The 19,873-nt window shown below is 36.6% G+C and overlaps 1 long non-coding RNA gene across 1 annotated transcript; it reads right to left on the bottom strand.

The window, feature by feature from the left end:
• Window positions 1-7,317: 7,317 nt before the first annotated feature.
• LOC113965607 lies at window positions 7,318-16,590 on the bottom strand. The gene is made up of 3 exons (XR_003533588.1): window positions 16,555-16,590; window positions 14,909-15,014; window positions 7,318-7,379 (listed from the first exon to the last, which is right to left on the bottom strand). It is a non-coding gene; the product is annotated as an uncharacterized LOC113965607 (long non-coding RNA).
• Between the last annotated feature and the right edge of the window lie 3,283 nt (window positions 16,591-19,873).

Raw genomic sequence — 19,873 nt, 5'->3', positions numbered from 1 at the left:
TTGCTGATATAAGCAGCTTATTTCAAAATAATTGTTGCCCTGAAGAAATGTTTTCATACAACATTTTGGACCCAGAATAGCCTAAATAATGCCAAGCAGTAGAGAAAAAGTAGTCAGAATTGCATCTGACAAGTGGTTATCTTTACAGTATTTTTGCCCATGTGCCATTCTACAGTATAATATGAAAAAGGTAACACTCTTCACCCATAACTCTTCCATGATATCTTCAGTGGAATATCATTTGAAGATTAGTATTTGAAACCCCACAAATTTATCACACTCTGCTATTTTTCCAGTTATTTATGTCAATTAAAAATTCATTTAGATATAAACAATTAAGGTACAGGTACATCATGTAATAACTTTAGATTAGCATTTTGAACTAGCAAATATTCTGCCACACCTACATGGTCCATAAGCTTTTTCTTGTGGAGTAGTGGTGTCACAGGGTCCATCTGTACAGGAGTAGATGGAAAGGTAAGCTATCACCAAAACCCAGGGAAGCTACGATACAAAGCTTCAATTAGCTGACATCCTGTGTTCAATTTTAAAAACATTTCATGATAGATAAGATGATCAGTATTTTCAAAATAAGGCTGAAATGACCTTTATATTTTTGGATTAAATGGATTAATTTGTACCCTGGCTCTCACTCACAGTTAAGTGGCCATGTTACAGCTTCAGTTTAAGTAGGTCACAAATAAAAAAAAACAAACCAGATTTAGAAACATTGGTCAGTAATGGAATTTTAAGCTTCTGACACAAGTGAGTTGCCAACATCAGCAATTTAAAAAAAGTCAACTAATTGCTGTCTACATGTGGACATAATAATAGACTCATATATCTTTAGACGGCATTTTAGGCTCTTATGTGTTAAAAAATTGGTCTAAATGATGCTATTGAAATGCTACATTAGATTACAGCCTAGCCCACGTTCACCTTGAAAGAAACACTGGAAACTTATGGAAAACCTAATTACCACAGAAACCAGTATTATGACTTCAAGAGGATAATTATAAAGAGCAGATAAACTCCTGAGAAACCAAGATCCTATTTTCATGTAAATGTTACTATTTGTAATGAGTGAAGGGAAAATGACCTGGAAAAACTGCAGAAAGACAGAGCTGTTTTTAACAGCTTGTCTTCCAGAGTATGCTGTGACCTGTCTTATGATCTTTAGTTCCTTTGTTCTTTTCCTGCAGTTTCCATAATAGAAAAAAATCCAATATTTATTTTGGGAAACTGAAACCTATAGCTCTTCTTTTTTTTATCCTGTCACAGTTAGCAAGCACAGACCTTGTGCACAGATCAGGGATTTTATTCATTCAACAAGTTATATCATCCTTCAGGAGTTAGCAGAGAATTTTTCCTCAGTGAGTACTGGTTTTGTTCCTAGAGTGTCACACTAGTAATTCAAAGAGGGCTGCCAGGTCAATGAAAGAAAATGCAGTGGCCTTGAAAAGACACTAGAGTTGTGGAAACAAAGAAAACCCACTTCAGAATTCAGGGCCCAGACTGGATCTTCAAGAGAAGGGCTGTGTGCTTTCTATGGCTATGCCACACCGAGCAAGAGGAAAGGTTTAGAATTACTTCTATGCAGTCTCAGTCCAAGCTGAGAAAAACAAAAGTTGATGGGTCAAGCAGTTGGCCTTACTGCTTCTACGGTATTAACACATGGAGCATTGTTTCATTTCATAAGTTACATCTCCGATACCTCTTGAATTGATAATATGATACTTTTTTAGGGAAACACTTGTCTCAGTAGAAAATCCTTTGATATTTCTTTTTTTTTTTTTTTTTTTTTGCAGAGCTGGTAGAACTCAGCTACAGTCAGTGAGGAAGAAGAGAGCGCTCCTACACCCAGAACATTTTCCTTTACTTACTCCAGCTTCAGATAACATGCATTTAGAGAATAGTCAGAAAAAAATGTTTCCAGAAGCTCCATATTTCTGGTGAAAGAATAGAGTTGGATACTATTATTCCTGCTTTATAATTGAATGGATTTTATTTTTGGCATGAAAGTCTTGAGCAAATTTGAACTGAATTTAAAATAATTTTGTTCTGACAGCTTAAATGCACCAATAAGTACAGTCAAAACTTTCAGATAATTTATTTCTATTTATGTATTTTATATACAGGAATATTTATTTAAAAGTTGAATGAAATAATGGTAATATTTGCTCTAGAAGGGGTTTTTTATATACTTAGAGTTTAGTTAGCTTCTAGGTGTACAATACAAATCTAATTTACAACAGCCAGAGGCAAAATGCTACTATTTCAGTGATTGTCAAAATTTAGTTTGTCTTTTTTCTTTTTTTTTGTTTGTTTGTGTTTTCATTTTGGGTTTTATTGTTTATGTTGTTTCAACTGTTAAATTCTGATTTATGAAGGCAGTACAGTGAATCATTTAATTACTCTGAAAAGCTATTCTATTTTGCTTTCATTAAGACTATCCATTTTGAAAAGTAAATTCAAAATCATTTTACTTTCCAAACTGAGTTACTGGTTGACAGCCTTTTCTGCTGAGCTTGGGTTCTTTTAAACACATCACAAGTGAGAATACATTTATTGCCATAGAAAATGTTTAAGAAAAGAAACAAAGAAACAAGAGAGAAACTGCATTGCTAAAAATCTATAATGCCAACCATGGTTACACATCTTCTTTTCATTAGTCTTAACCCTGATTTCTGCTTATCCAAAGCATGCAGCAGAGGTAAATTAAAACTAATAAGAAAACAATGCATATTCAGACTACTGGAAAATAATGGTTTCCAAAGTTTCAGGATTTGAGGCAATTATTGTCTCAGAAATATTTCACTGTTGTCTAAATACATAAAATCAGTGAGCAAAGTATTTTGATTTGCAGCCACCATCTGTATCATACACAATCTCCTTGCAACGTCATGTTTGAGCTAATGAGAAAACACTGTTTTTGTTGGGTTTTTGTTTGTTTGCTTGTTTAAGCTTAAAAGATGCAAATAGTCTTGTGTTTGGAACAGGCACTGACAATGTGATGCCAGGAAGAGCATTTCATCATTAAGAAAGCACACTCTTCTTTCCACAGACCTTCACAAAAACGTTTGATATGGTCAGAAGTAGAGATTTGGGTTATTGTTCCAACTAGTCTATGGTGCTCAAGCTAATGGCTGAACCACAGGTTACTGCTGAGAGTTCTGGCCAGATAATTGCAATTTTTATTATTCCCTTTACAATTTTTCCAACTCTTCTTTCTGTTTTGCTCTACCACAGTCTCATCCCATACAAACAACCGTTTACTTACAATTTGTCATCAGCATCACCTTGACCCCAGTGATTTTATTTGCTACATCTGTATCTATTCAATTATTCCTGATATTCTGATATCCATTCTGTTATTTCTGACACAAATTCTGGCATTTCTGGTATGGTTTCATAGGTCCTCCTGACCTTACATGGTATTACTGCCATGGTTTCATTGGAGTTACTGGCTTGCAAGGCCAAACTATAAAACATTCTCAATTTGCCTTTCTTTATACTGTGATAGAGTTGTATAAAGAGTATGGCTGGAGTAAGTAATTTTTAGAACCTGGCATTTAAAGACAGTCTGAAGCTGCTATACATTTTTTAGTCTCTTGATTGCTATGAAGAAATGGTGCATTTTAAGGGTTCTAGAAGAGTGGCTATAGCAGTCTGGGCAGTATTCTAGAGACACTAAAAATAGTAAACTACAAATAAAACATAAGTAAGACCTTCTCATTTCATAATTTGTTTCAAAATATATTTTCCTTTGTCTTTTCCTGATATCTATTCCATGTTATATATTTTGCAGAGATCAGACTCCTGAGGGTAATCCAGTTGAGCAAAAGATAAATCTACTGCACGATATCCCTACTTACTAAAAATACAAAAAAAAAAGAGTCACAGAATCACAAAATATTCTAAGTTGGAAGGGACTCACAAGGATCATTGAGTCCAACTCTTGAGTGAATGGCCTGTACAGGGACTGAACCCGTGACCTTGGTGTTATTATAAGTTTCATTGTATAACTAATCCTTCCACAGCCAAGGCTTTCAAGTGACGTGTTAGGATCAAACTCCTCCAGAACAAAACTCTGCTAATAATATTTTAGCTTCATTAGCTCTTTCCGCAGTGAAGTCCCTTTTACTTATTTTAAATCTCTTTGCTATCTCTTCATCTGTCTGAATTTGAACTTAATTTAAAAATTAACCTAAAATAGTTTAGTAGTTTATCCGTAGACCATACAGCAGCCAAAAAGCATTCATGTGCACTACTTTATTCAATTATGATAATGAAAACTGCAGCATTTTTGAAAGAGCATGTTCCAGCATATTTAATTTTCTGTTGAAATGGCAAGAAAAACCCAACCAAAAAAACAAGTCTTTGATTCATGGTGTGTTTCTTAGACAATAAAGTCCCTTACAGAGAAAAATCCTAGAATATACTGCTACCATGATAGATAAGATAGATTACACAAATGCTAAGATCTGATGAAAATACCTTCTTATACCCTACCTCAAACTACCTTAACACTCACATCTTCTAGTCTTCAAAAGCTAACCTTCCTATTCACTGCATACAATCATTTCTACAAGTATCAGTCAGTATTGTAGGCTGTTCTCTTTTTCTTTTATTTATTTATTTTTTTTAACATATCCTCAGCTCTACTATTTGCTGGCTTTTACAATCACAACCTCCTTTCCTGGCGGCTGCCTGGTCCTGGGCTCCCTGGAAATTGAAGGGGGAGGTGCCTTACTATGCCCCTCCTAAACAATCTTGGTTGTCAACTTCTTTTGCGGTAAACTAATACTTCTATAATTCAACAATGCTTCTTTGGGCAGAGCATGTATGAATAATAATAACAATAAAAAAACATTGTAGAAGGATTTTATTAATTTTCTTCATTTTTGGATGAAATGGTGGACCCTTGACCTGGGCAGTTACAGCCAGGTGGAGTTTTGCAGTTGTCTAAAATATTTCACAAACATTTGCTGAGTATGATAGTTTGTACTTGGATGAGCAATATCTTCCAGAAATACATCCAGACCTCACAGGAAAGCTTTAAAATATGGCATTATGCATAGCTGTTTCTACTAGTCTCTGGATAAACTGATACAGAGAAGGGTACATAACAGTATTGAATATTGAGTACCCCTTTTCCTACAATTCCCAACTGAACTTTCACTGCAGTCATTTACTAGTCCCCAGAAAGTCTCACATTTTAAATAAATTGAATCAATCTACAGGCTAGTTTTAGAAACAAAATTTTGAAGAATCACCTGTAGACTCAAGAGACTGCTCTTAACCTTAATATAATTGTCATCAGACTTCCTTACTGAGTAATGCTGAAAGCATTTCTGGAAGTACATCAGAGGCCCAAAAAACCTCAGAGGGGGAAAAAAAATGAGAATGGAGATTCTGAGTGAAAACTAGGGACAATGGAAATTGCTATTTGTAGGGTTCATTGCTTAAAAAGAAAAGAAAAAGGAAAAAAGTGTGCTGCAAAAGATACTGTAACATTCCATATTTAATAAGCATTAATAAAGAATGTTATACTTGATTAATGAAAATTCAATTTCTTCTACATTTCAAAGTTTCAAGCACTGTTTGGCACCTAAGTGCTAAGAAAGACATTTTACATATACTTGGATGAGACTTGAATAAATATTCAAGATTTTCAGTTCCTAATATTATAGGAAAATTAGTTTATCATATTCAGTTTTCCATTGATCTAAATGTAGTTACATTAATTTACAAAGCATCCTACTACTACAAAATATTATATAAAAAAACTGAGAGAAAGTATGTTCAAACAGGAATATCTATTGTGACTACTAAAGCACAGCATGTAAAGTTTCAAGTGTGTATAAGTGAATAAATTTGCTCAAAGATTTCTCTGAACATATTGGTGATTTATGGTGCCCTTGGAAGGGCAAAACTGCAATTTGATTGAAATGGTGTCTCTTTCTTTAAAGAAAGAAAATTATCACGGAGCAGAATATTAATCATGTTTTACCTAACAATTGTTAGCTTCATTGGTATTTTGCCTATCAACAATCTTTCAGACTTCAAAGAGATGACAAATTATATACCATTGATTCTGGTTATTGCCATTTGTAACTGACACATTACGAAGGTAGAATTAATCATTTGATTGATTGAGATTTGTTTTAACAATGGATTTTCAAACTGGGTTCTCTCTGTTCTCCTTAGAATAATTTTGGTTTACCATAGAAACTGATTTTCATGCCAGAAGAAACCATTTATAATTTAACATTGATTCTCCTCCAATTTTATCTATAGTTCATTGTTTTCTTCTACTGACTTTCTTCTCTTGGCTTTCTTGATCTTGGTCATATAAAACTAATCATAATATCAATGTGGAATAGTGACATACCTATAAAAATTGAGACTTTCTTGAAGAGTTTTAACTTCCCAGAAGCTCAATTCTTTTTTTCTGTCTTTCTGTCCTTCAGTGCCTGGTGTGTTAACTATTTCCAGCAGCTATTCTATAGCCGTGTCATACAAAGCCCTTCTCAGGGAAAATAGAGATTCATATGTTTTTGCTTTGTCCAAAAAATGAAAGTAATTGATTTGTAATAGCTTTGTTCTTTCAGAACCTTATCTTATAGGATTCTTCAAAATCATTATTATAAATAATAATTTGGCTTCCTAGGCTGAGCTCAAATGAAAATCTTGCTAGCATTCCCTTATTGTTCTGAAGAATTCTGAGTATTAGATTTGAGAACCCTTTAAATAAAACAGTTCCTTGCTATGCTTCACTGCTGTAAATGGGGAGATTTGGCACTGACTGTCAGTGATACAAGTTCAGATAGGATCAAATAATTAACTCAGGACTTGAAGAATTGGAGAGGTTTTTGCACAATATTTGACTTCAGTATGTTTGAGGAGTACATGGGGAAAAATACGAAGTCTAAATTGAACTTGGGGAAGTGTAGCTACAGATCCAGTAGCAACAAATATTGTGTGGGTATTACACATACAAGCAAGAGCCAGACTGCTCCAGAAGTCAGAAGGAGAGGGAGTGTAAGATTCAGATGGTGCATAGTCTCCACCCTGAGAATTCTGCAGGTCTCTCAAAATTAAAAGCATACAGAAATAGAGATGAAGTACACCTGCTTTGTTCAAAACATGGCTGAGGCACAAATTTCAGAGACAAGTAAGCTGTGCTCACTAATAGTTCATCTGAAGTATCTCTACTGGTGCCAATGTCAGCAGAGTCGAGAGGAAGAGATAAGTCCCTGAAGTTTGCAAGCAATCTTCAGATTTACCATTTCAGATCTGCTTCCACAGTGTTTGGTCTCTCACTGGGCACTTCTTGAACCTCAGTTTGGCTTCCTCCTTAAGGTTTGTCCAGTGCTCTGTAAGAATAACAGGCAATTCATTAACTAAGTTTCAGAATTAAAAACAGCTCATCAATTTCTTTTTCAGAAAGTTTTGCATGGACAGAGACTTTTCTAGAGCTACTAATTTTTTTCATGGCAATTGCACTTCCTGTATCAGCAAATCAGAGCATTATATAGCATATGAGAAGTTACACACCTTCTACCTTTTAAAAAATAAATATAAAAAACAAACTAAAAACCCCACAAAACTACCAAAAGAAAGACTAAGCATATTCCAAATGGAGATATTAATTTTCACCTCTTTTCTTATTATCATTCAGCTCCTATGCTAGAGAATAAGAACTTGAGGTTTTATTCTAAACAGGTTAAGAAGAAGGAGATTACTCAGTCTATTTAAAAATCGGCTGATATCCTATGCCAAAGCTTACCCAATAGACTCCTGTAATATAGCACAGGAGAGCTGATTTAGAAAGGACCATTGAGATTCAACCTACAGGCCTCTGGCAAGAGGCCAGGGCTTGAGTGTAAAGTGTAAATTGGTCTATTATCAGGGGGGAGGGGAAGTAAAATAGAGTACTTTACTGGATAACATGTAAAAACAGATAATTTAAAATTCTGTACATCTGTGTATGGTAGTCTGGTTACAAATGAAAACTTGGTTCATAAAAGGTGGGATTGTCATTCGGATTCAAACAACTTCCAGTATCTTCATTTAAGTCAGTATTATTGATGCAGAACAGTTATCTATTCAGTAGTGGGAAATTAGCACAAATATATACTTTGGTGAGGAGAAAACAGGATCTAAAACAAAAATGATGAAAATCTCTTTATTAAAAGAATTATAGAATCATGGAATCATAAATTCATTGAATCGTAGAATAGTCTGGGTTGGAAGGGACCTTTAGAGGACATCTAGTCCAACCCCCTGCAGTGAGTAGGGACATCTTCAACCAAATCAGGTTGCTCTGAGCATCACCCAATTTAATTTTAAATCTATCCAGAGATGGGACATCTATCATCTCTCTGGGCAGCCTGCTCCAGTGTTTCACTACCTGCCTTATAAAAAGTGTCTTTTTTATATCTAGTCTGAATCTACCCTCTTTTAGTTTAAAACCATTGTGCCATGTGTTATTAAGAACAGGCCCTTGCGGAAGAAAAGACATCGGACTGGGAGAGATACAGAGCCTGGCGTGAACTATATGGGGCCTGAAAGGACTATTTGCTTATGGACATTTGTGTTATTCCCAGTTCTGAACCCAGTTTTATGTACCCTCACAATTATCCCCATATTATTCCCTATGGTTTATATGGTTTAGGGCTTGTTCAGGCTTGCCCTCACAGTTTTCCCTCCAAAAGTTGTTTATTCCCTTGTTCTCCCCTGCTTTCCCGCTCCTCTGTCACTGATTGGCTGGAGTTTGCCGCAGTGCAGAGAGAGCTACCATTGGTCCCTTCCCCTGGATACCCAGAAGTTACACCCACCTTTCCTTTATCTCCCAATCCTGTTTTACCCTGACCTGTCAATCCCTTGCTCTGCCCCAGTTGTGGAACCTCCCCTTACCCAAACCCTATTTAAGTCTGTGTCTCTCTCAATAAAGTTGCCATTGCACCCTCACCTTCTACTGTGTGAGAACCCTTTGTGCAGTGCTGCGTCCCTATTCCCTTTCCCTCGGGCCGTGGCAGGCCCTGCTAAAAACTTTGTCCCCTTCTTTCTTTCAAACCCTCTTTAGATACTAAGAGGCCACAGTAAGGTCTCCCCAGAGTCTTCTCTTTTCCAGGCTGAACAACCCCAGCTCTCTCAACCTGTCTTCATAGGAGAGGTGCTTCAGCCCTCTGACCATTTTTGTGGCTCTCCTCTCGATTTGCTCCAACAGGTCCACGTATTTCCTGTACTGAGGACACCAGAGCTGGACACAGTACTCCGAGTGAGATGTGGAGGAACAAGAATCGGATTGGAAATGCTTCCAGGCCTGGAGAGACGTGTATGGTGCTTGAAGACACAACGGCCTATGGACTTTCATGTTTATACCCCAGTTCTGAACCATGTTTAATGTATTTTCCATATATCTCTGTATGAAACCCCTTGAAATGTATTGCCCAGAACTTGCCCGGACTTGCCCTCAGTTATTTCCTGCCAGAAGTTGTTTACTCCCTTGCTCTCCCCTGCTTTCCCGCTCATCCCACACTGATTGGCCAAGAAGTGCCACAGTGTGGAGTGAGCTCCCATTGGTTCCAGACACTCGACTCCTCCCCAGTTCCTCCCTCCTTTCCCTTGTCCTCCTATCCTGTTATACCCTGAAGTGTCTGTCTCATGCTCCGCCCTGGTTACTGAACCTCCCTCAACCCAACCCTATATAAATCTCAACCCTACCTTAATAAAGTGGTCATTGCACCCCCACCTTCCACCTTGTCTGACCCCTTTTTGTGCAGTGTTGCGATCCTATACCTTCCCCTATCGGTCCGTGGCAGTGAGATCTCCACAGAACAAAGGAAAGGGGGGCAATCACCTCCCTCTACCTACTGAAAGCCCTCACTAAAGTTACATCCCTCTCAGTTTGTCATGTCATCCCACAGCTTGTCACAGGAAAGCCTGATACAATTCTCCTCTCCCTTCAAGTCTAGTTTGAAGGTCTGTCAGTGAGCAAAGACTTTCTTTCCCCTTTGAGAAAGATATAAGCCATCTGGTGCCTGCATGCCTGGCATCATAGAGACCACTGTATTATCAAAAAACCCAAAAGTTGACTGGTGATGTGAGTCGTAGAGCCATACATTAACAGGTTGGGTCCATGCATTAGTAAGCTGTGTCCAACTATTTCTTCCAACGTTGCTGCTTGCAACTGGAAGTATAAAGGCAAAAATTGTGCTGCAGGGGCCCTTACCAGCCATCCCAAGACCCTGAAATCTCTGATTACCCTTGGACTATATGTTGCAGCTTCTTGGTTACTCATATAAAACAGAAATAATGGGCAATAATCCAAGGGCTGTGCCAATCTAGGAAGTTTCCTAGCAGTGTTCTTAACCTCAGGGACAATGCAGAATTCCCTAATAGAAAGGTCTCTCTAGAATATTGGTCCCTCTGTTCCTTTCAGAAGGGAGTCAACTACAACTATAATTTGCCTTTTTTTCCTGGTGGATGTGGTTGTGATTTGGAGGATACACCTTTCTGACCTTGGCAACACCTCTGGTGTAGATGAACCATCATGCACAACATTCATTGACTGGTGTTCCACATCCAGAGCCTCATATTTGTTGTACAGACGCACCTGAGAAAGCAAGTTGGGAAACAAGGGGGTTTATCTGCCATCCCAAGTATGAACTTCCCTCCAGTCACTCCTTTTCTTTAAGCTGCTGCCTTGAATCTGGAGTGGGGAATACACTGGAAACATGAAATTAGTGATGGAGGTTTCCTCACAGGATGGAATCATCACAAGTATGGCTTGTCACTTAGTGGAGCCAGAAGGTTGGGTGGATGACTCATTCTCTATTTTTCTCTGTTTTTTCTCAAACAGAAAAATATCACACATTCAGTGAATCCTAAAATATAATGAAATGGCAATCAGGAAGGGAAAAAAAATTAAAATTAGGAATAATATTGTAAGTACATTTTTTGCCCAGAAAAAGATGGTTTTAAAAAAAATCTCCTTATACTTGTCCTTGTAAGATTAAAAAAAAGCTTGAAAACCATGCTTTTGACCCTTAGCATTAAAAGATCTGCTTCTGAACAAGAGAAAACCTTTCCTGTAGCTGTAAGAACAGCACATTTATTCCAGTATTGTACAGAATGGAGAATGGGTTTTCTCAAGCATGGAACTTTTTACTTCAACATCAGAACTGGTTGATAATGAACACTAACCTTTAGCCCTTCCCACATAATCTAGCACCTGTTTTGTATGTGGAGACAATAAAAAAACAATACAGTGTCTTAGAAAATATGCTGGGACATTTTAAAGCAGTATGCCATTTCTATTCAGAAATGTTTTTAGAGGGTAAAAAAATAATTAAAAAAATGCAACAAAAAACCACTCAATCAGAGCAGATGGAGGGACTGCTTTGCAAAATTCCTATAGTAAATCAAAAGACTTGGAGCTGTGTAAATGCTTTGGCAACATGGGATTTCCATAGATGCAATCGAAGCTGCAAGAGAAGATGACAAATATGCATCACACACAGTTAACCTTTTAGGTATGATTGGAATGAACTGCACACTGCTTTGTTGAAGCCCTCTTGCCTCTCTCCAGAGACTTACAGGGAGCTAAACCTTTTCTTCTATATCAGTATAAGAAATATCCTGTTATTTTATGACACTGCTAAGTGACATAATTTTCAAACCATGTTTCATTTTTTAACTTCATAGTGCCGTGAGATTCAAGGACAAAAAGAATAATCTGGTCTGCTGCCAACAACTATGCAGTTTAAGAAACTTTCTGAAAAAAATACCACTAAAATTCCCATTGCAATAAATGGGACTCCTTTCTAAGCTCATTTCTTTATTTTTTTGTCAAGCAGAGATAATCTCTGCTACCTCTGCATTATGACATCATGCCACCCAGCTATCACATTTATTTTTGCTCCCTAGATTAGAAAGACTTGTTTATAGAACAGTAAAGAGTTCTGAAATAGCTTAGTGTTCTTAGTTCCAAGGAGTATGCTTTCAATATAGCATTAACTTTACTACCCGTGAAGAAACCTTCTACCTGGTCATATGCTTGTAGCTTGATGGAACTGAAGAGATGTATTATTTCAGACAATGTTACCATTTATCTAAATGCTGTCAAATGTAGATGGAACAGACACATAAGTGTTCTTACAAAGGATCTCTGATGAAGTGGTATCAGCTATCAGTTGAAGTGGCATCAAATCCGACAAATGATACTCATCTTCCACAGCAAGTAGTCCAGAATAATGATGCAAAACATAATGACACCTTAGGAATTAGAACAAGGATTGTAGTATACCTGATTTCTACTCCCAGTTCCAAACTCAAACATCTTGAAGAAGTCATGGATGTTTTCCATTATCAATGCTGTATGCTAACTTTGGATGCTAAATTATGCACCATACATTTTGAAGGATTTGAGTACCAGAACTAACACCAGGGAGAAGGGCGAAAGCTCCATCTTTTTGAGAAACTGGTTGTCAACCAACACTGTATTGATTAGAAGTCTGTCTTTTGGCACACAAGTTTTGAAGTGTTGTGCTCAGTTTGCAAATCAGATGAAAGCTTACAAGTGCTCTCCTGCAGTTCACACTTTAGTATTCAAGGTAGCAAACTGAGGGGGTGCATTGTGGAAAGCCTATTGCATTTCAACCTGTGGGTGGAGATCACATTTGGTGGATTGTTCCTGTGTATAGTTTGAGAAGTGCTTTGTGATTGAAGTTTCTGTCTGAATGTAAATTAGTCTATTGTTGCTGTTATGATTATCTTGGTAGGTATCTGTGAAGAAGTAAAGAAAAAATAGAGTAAACACATGGATCTTCTAGATTTTGTAAAACTGTCTTTCTGAGAACAAAGATGTGCAGGCCTGGCCCACATGTGTGGACCTCAGCAATGTCTGAGGAGCGAGTGAAGTCATCAATGACACACTGTCGGTTTCATACAACATTTCTCCATTCAGTCTGCAAGCTTAGATGAAGCAGGTAGAAATGAAGTGTGAATTTTCTCCTGAAAAATCACTTGAAAGGTATTATTTAAATCATAAATCTGTTAATATTAAAACACAGCTGCAAAACTCTGGAGTTTTATTAGGTAGTCACAATCATGGAAACAGCATGACCCCTGCTCAAAACAGTGAATAATATATTCTACACTGATTCCAAGGGTAATATAACAGTTTAGCTGATAATGATTTTGTTAATTTTGTAGTTTTTTTACTTCAAATTGGTTTCTGGTATACAAATGACACCACAGATTCCACGAGCTTAAGACAGATTTATATTACTCCTTTTGCCTCTGTACTTTAAACTGAGCTTTTTATTTAATGCAGCTACTGTGTTTTAACTAATTTTCCCATAAATATATAACTGTGACTTAAATGTTTTTAAAATTTCGCTAAAGGTGTAATATTTTTTCTAACTTATGGAGTCCTTGAGGAATGAACTGCAAAAACATGAAAGTCTTGCTTCAGTTTGAAATATTTTCAGCTTCCACGAGGAATATTAGTTCTCTTTCTGTTGTTTTGTTTTCCACAATTTGCTCATCAAATGCTTTTACTCTTACCAACTTTTTTTTCTTAACAGCTGCAGCATCCATTTTGATTGCAGCAGAACTTTTAATTGGGCCTATACCTTCTTCAGTGCAACTACACTTGATGCTTATCCTTGTCCTATGTGATGTTTTAGCCAGTTGGAGCAAGGTCTATTGATATGATATGCAGTAAGATCTATAGGAAAGTTTTAATTACAAAGAACACAGAAATTCTGAGTTATATTGTCAGCTCCAGTATTGAATTAGCATTTTGACAATTCATTTCATTTTTGCCTTTATTAAGTGTGGGTAACTTTACAAGCAACATCAAGTATGCCATAGTTACAGATCTAATACATCCATACCCTGCCTCATTTGTCTGTGTGTACTTCCTTGTGTAAGAAGGCTTATGAAAAATTCAAACTATGGCTCCACTGGGCTAGAATAAAGTGTCCATTGATCAGATTTTCTCTTCTTAATACTGTGTAAGACAATGTCTTCCCCACAAGATTTTATGCTTGGGGGAAACAGAGTAGCCAGTCAGCTACTTAAGTGAAAGCTACAAAAAAAAGGGGTTTCTGAGCAAAAGATCTGCATCCGCAATAATATTACCTAAAATCTTGTTAGCCTTTTCCAGAGACCTATGCAACCCTCCTACCTTCACTCACAACTGGGCCTTAAGGTCTGAGTCAGTCTGGCTCCTTGCTTAGATGGTTGTACAATTTACAGTCAGTCTAGCTATGGAATTTCTCTTGACCCTTTAACCAGCTGGTCAAGTGAACTCAGCAGAGGATCAGAGACAGAGAACATAAATGAATAGCTTTTGATGGGTCCTGGAGTTTTGGTAGATGGCTATTTACCCCAAGCCATTTTTTTGCCTTTGTCTTTTTCCTAATAGCCTTCTTGACATTTTAATCAAACAAAGAGCATCCTAGTGATTAGGCTATGAAATAAACAACTCAATTTCTGCCTTTATTAATATTACCAAGTCTATTTATTCTTATAATTCACAGCATGTGAGCAAGGGAAGAAAAATATTCTCTGCTTAAGGAAGCATCTGGCAAACATTGACCCTGAAAGCCCTATTTTTATTGTGAGAAAAAAAACAAACCCTAAAAACTCAGTGGAGATATTTGTCTACAAGCCTAATTTTTTAAGCTATGGCTAAATAACTTGAATAATGAGGGATAAACAAAGAATATTTTCGTGTATTTTGAAACAAATATTAGGACACATCTCAATAATAGTGTTAGTGTTAGGTCACCACCACTGAACGCTCTTTCTCGGTCTGTGGCCCCTACTCTTCTGACAGAATCCTTCCAGCAACCATTGCTCCTGTTATGCTCTTTCAGAAAGTTCTTACCATGTCCTTTTCCTTTGTCTTCCAGTACAACTGTGGCTTCTACAATCACAACACAGCTCCAGGATCTCAGTGGCAGCTTACACCAATGAAAGCATGTCTCTCCATTCTCGTAAAAGTAATCAGATATTCTTCCGAATATTGCGCTCTGAGAGGGTAGGAAAGCTCTCCAATTACATTTAAGGAAAGTAATAAAATTCAACATTCTAAAAATTCAGTATTCTAAAGTCCTGGGGATTTTGAGGGTTTGCTTGTTTGGTTTTGGTTGTTTGGGTTTCTTTTTTTGTTGTTGTTTGGTTTGTTTGTTTGTTTGTTTTGCATAAACTTAAATCCAAAGAGACATATGTCTTTAAGTCTGGTTTCTGAGATCAATCATTTTCTGCCGAAATGCTCCCTTATTCAAACTTGGTTAGGATCAGTTGCTTCTGAAAATAGACCTGTGCTGACCAATTATTGCTGTTATATAAGCTTTAGTACTTCTTTAAAGACTGAGCTTGTCAAGAATGTAATTTGACAAGCTGAATCATTCCAGATCATATATGATGGATTTCAAACTAAATTGCATCTGACCATCTGTACACAGTGGAAGAGCACATCTTTATGGAATTCCTCATGTGTTCACTTTTCTTTTGCAAATGTATTATTTCATACTGTACTTCAAGGAATTTATTTTGACAAAGATATGTCTTCTCAGTTATGGCTTTTAAAGTGCAGAATGGCTGAACTATAAAAACTTTTTTTAAATGACACAAATTTGTTGGGCATTATGAAGAATCAAAACAAGTCATTATTTGCTATCTTGTCCTGTTGGAAAAGGATTTTTATACACAGTATTTACCTCTAGTCTGTACTGCAGCAGTGGACCAAATTATAAAATAATTTGCTAGAATCTGTAAACTCAAGTAATATTTTTACAAACAGAATTCTTTTAGTGATTCCCCATTAGATATAAAATACATTTAGTTTATATCCTTTTCACCCAATGAAAATGAAGTCACCCAGATGATTTCGTTTACATGACTGTATAACATCCAATAAAGCTTAGGTAAGGTGAATCTCAATTTAAAATAAAATAATGTTCCCTGTAAAATTCAGAGGGACGGGGTTTGAAATGGTCTGGCAGCATTTCTAAATGCCAGAGCGACAATGACAGGTTTATGCATATATTCTGGGAATCAGTGCGTAGTCGGATCTGATTAATCCTATACTAGACCTCTATCTCTAGTCTCTTACGTAGTTGGATGGGAGATGTGAAACAGCTATTGGAAAAACCTTTGCATTAAAGAGCCACACAATGAGTTTCTAACCTTTGGCTGAATATCTCCAACTTCATTTAAACACCTTTTTTTCCCATGACTTCTCTTTCCCCTCATACTGATTAAATTTAAGATTTTTTTCCTTAAATTATGAGCTTCTAATAGAGTTCGAACATATTTTAGTGTGCATGTGGATACATCCTGAAGATATGAAAATAACTACTAAACATTTTCTGAACTGTTTCTGGATCTGACAAAAATAACTCCCAGCATAACATATTTCAGATACTTGTACAGTTATCTACAAATGCACAAACTCCTACTTTTGAAAATGAAGTGGACAAAATTCTCTTTGTGTAGGAGTACCTTTCTCTTTGATAGAGTCCTTCTTACCCATTAGGGATTGATCCTGAACTTCAGTACCGTCTGTTTTGGCAGCTAAACTGTTCTTTATACTCCTTTCTCAGTTTTATCTGCTCCAGTTTTCTTTACATGTAGATAAATATTCATGAACTTTTCCTGAGCTTTTAATATTTCACTGATTATTGTTTCACTCTGCTCCCCAATGAGGCTAGAAAAATCTTTGCATTGTCTGCATGAGATCCGGAGTGGCTAATACTTCTACGATTTGGGAGAGAACTGCAAATTACATGGATAATATCTGTAAATTCCCTCTACAGTCAATAAAGACGCTTTTCCAGAGTTTTCTAAAATGGACCATAAAATAATTTTTCTATTTTCTGTTAGACATAGGAACACTTGTTTTAGCTCCCCAGAAGGTTATTGGATTCTCTGCAGATCAGCAAGGTTTAAAGTGAAATGTTATGCATGAAAAATTTTAATATCAGTGATAGGATTATGCAACAATTAAATTACTTGATCTTTCTCTTTCTCATGGCCTTTGAACCTGTCTTTCAAGATATTTGTTGTACTATGTTTTGGCAGTTCATTTATACAGCAACATTATCAAACTGGACAGTAGAACTACTGGAGTGAACAAGGGAACATCAGTGAACAAGGGAAGAGCCATGAATGTCATCTACCTGGAGTTCTGTAAGGCCTTTGACACAGTCTCCATCAATACCCTTCTCTCTAAGTTGGAGAAATATGGCTTTGATGGATGTATTGTTTCATGAATGAGGAATTGATTGGATGGTTACATCTATAGGGTAGTGTTAATGGCTTGATGTCATTACGGAGATCAGTGATGAGTGCTGGCCCTCAGGGGTCTGTACTGGGACCAGTACTACTTAACACCTTCATCAATGACATAGTGGGATCCAAGTGCGCTCTCAGTAAGTTCGCAGATGACACCAAGTTGAGGGGTGCAGTTGACTTATAGAGGAATTCTAAGAAAGATGGGAGCAGACTTTTAACAGGGTCCATTGTCAATAAGACAAGGGAATAACTTTTAAACTAAGGGAGTTTTAAACTAAGGGAGGATAGATTCAGTCTAGATCTAAGGAAGGAATTTTTTATTATGAGGGTGCTGAAATACTGGAACAGGTTGCCCAGAGAGATGATAAATGCCCCATCCCTGGAAACATTCAAGATTAAGTGGGATGAGGCTCTGAGAAGTCTAATCTAGTTGAAGATGTTCCTGCTTATTGCAGGGGGGTTGGACCAAATGACCTTTAAAAGTCTCTTCTCCAACCCCAACTCTTCTATGATTTTATGATTGTATGACTCTATGAACTAAATAAAGGGGTTTTTTTAAATTCATCTTCTTTTTTTAAAAAAGAAAGGGGGGGGTAAAAGTAAACAAAGGGCTAATCACTTATAATCAATAGCCTTTCCTGACACTAGCTCTAGTCTGATAAGAAATTACTGTGATGCCTAACCAGCTCCAAAATATCACTTGTAACCATTTTGATGGCAAAATTAAATCATTTAAAGTTCTCCATAGATGAAGTCCACCTCCTTCTTAACTTGAAATGAACATACTTTTCCTTGCTGATATACAGAGAGTTACATGCTCTAACCATTACTACTGCAAAAAGTGAAGCAGAAAATTAGAAGTGTCTTTCTGAGATCTGTATTTGAATGATTAAGTTCTCTGGTTTTGGTCATGTTTGCATGCCTTTTGTAACCATGAATTATTTAGATTTCCTGGCAGGAAAAAAATCACTGTTACATACAATAAAAGAAAAAATTAAATTTATATTGAAAAATAAAGTATATATATAAAAAAAAGGTGAGATTTATCCTGGATTTTTACCCAGTCTTTCTATTTTTCTGTCAGTTAGGCTGAGGACCTGAGTTTAGGTCACTCAAAGTAATAAAATTTAGGAGGAAAAAACCCTTATAGACTTCTACAAGGCTCCTAGATTTTGCGCAGAATCAAGAACTCTTAATGCACTTTATAGTCTTCCTCTGTCAAGTCTTGGGAAACCCAGAATGACAGTTTGAAGTAACAGGTACACTTCGGGTAGTGAAGGAATTAGATATGTGAAGGCAGGACTATCTCCCTTAGAGTCCCAGGAAGGTTTTTTTCTGAGGGGGAAGTAATAAATTTGAAGATAACTCCACACTCTATTTTTTCAAACAACTAATTATGACTCACTCTTGTCCTTTAAGGAAAAGAATAATGTGATGTTTAAGGCACCCCCCAAAGAGTCATGAAGCAAGACTCATGTTTAACTCATTTTCTCTGAAGTTGTTTAACCCCACAGATTCTATCTCTCTAGGCAGTATCATAATCACTAGTACTGCTAGTTATTCCTTGTATAGAAGGGAAAGCAGTAGGGAGATGGAACTTCAGGCCTCATCTTGGAGATGTCTCAGTGTACATAAAACCGTATGAAATAACTGTATGAAGGGGAGGGGAAGGGAGGGGAAGGGAGGGGAGAGGATAATTCCTTGCTTTGGCAATAAAGGCATTTATCCAGGGAAAACATTTGTGTATTGCATGTCTATTTTAACCTTTTTAATCATGCTAAAAGTGTGCCAATTAGTAATAACTAATGTATGACAACTATGGCACTATGAAATGGAATCAGGTTGCTATTGTATTTCTTATAGATGGTGAAACTACCTTTTTACAAGTTCATTGAACAGCAATACTAAAATTGCAGAGGAAAGGAGCACAGCATCTTCTGACAAGTAAGATTATAAAGAAGCAGTTGCCCACCTGAAGGGCTTATATCAAAGGTATTTATTATATAATAACTAGAAATACTTTCTAATTCTGCTATTTTCCACAAATATGAGTCTCCTATTGTTCAACACAATGGAAAAATGCCCTTACATGTTCTACAGTGGCATGTATATGATGAAAAATTGAATCTGAACACCAGCAATTGAAGAAAAAATGTGCCTCAAAATACAGAATGTGTTTATGCCTCATGAGACAGTTTGTTGCAGGGGACCTCAATGTATCAGTTTCTGAAACACAAGACAATATTTCTGCATTGTGACATGCAGCTGTATTAGCTTTTAGGGGCACTTCAGTGCACTGCTTCGTAGACCCATGCTAAGCCAAAATTAACTTAGGAATTCTACTAAGAGAAGGAAGTCTACTACAAAAGGTAGAAAAACCACTATAATTTAAGAAGAAATAATCCCGAAGAGTTTGTAAAGTTTACACATGAAGGAAAAAGGGAAATAATGGTCTTAAAAAAATAAAAATCTCATTAAGAGCAGAACTCTATTTTCTTTTTTTTTTTTGTCTCCTAGACCAACCCATAACACTGACCCAAATTTTCTCAAAGAT

Source organism: Neopelma chrysocephalum, unplaced genomic scaffold (genome assembly GCF_003984885.1).
Source record: "Neopelma chrysocephalum unplaced genomic scaffold, ASM398488v2 Primary Assembly neopelma1_45, whole genome shotgun sequence".
Taxonomy (NCBI): Eukaryota; Metazoa; Chordata; class Aves; order Passeriformes; family Pipridae; genus Neopelma; species Neopelma chrysocephalum.
This window is presented reverse-complemented; position numbering and strand designations above follow the sequence as displayed.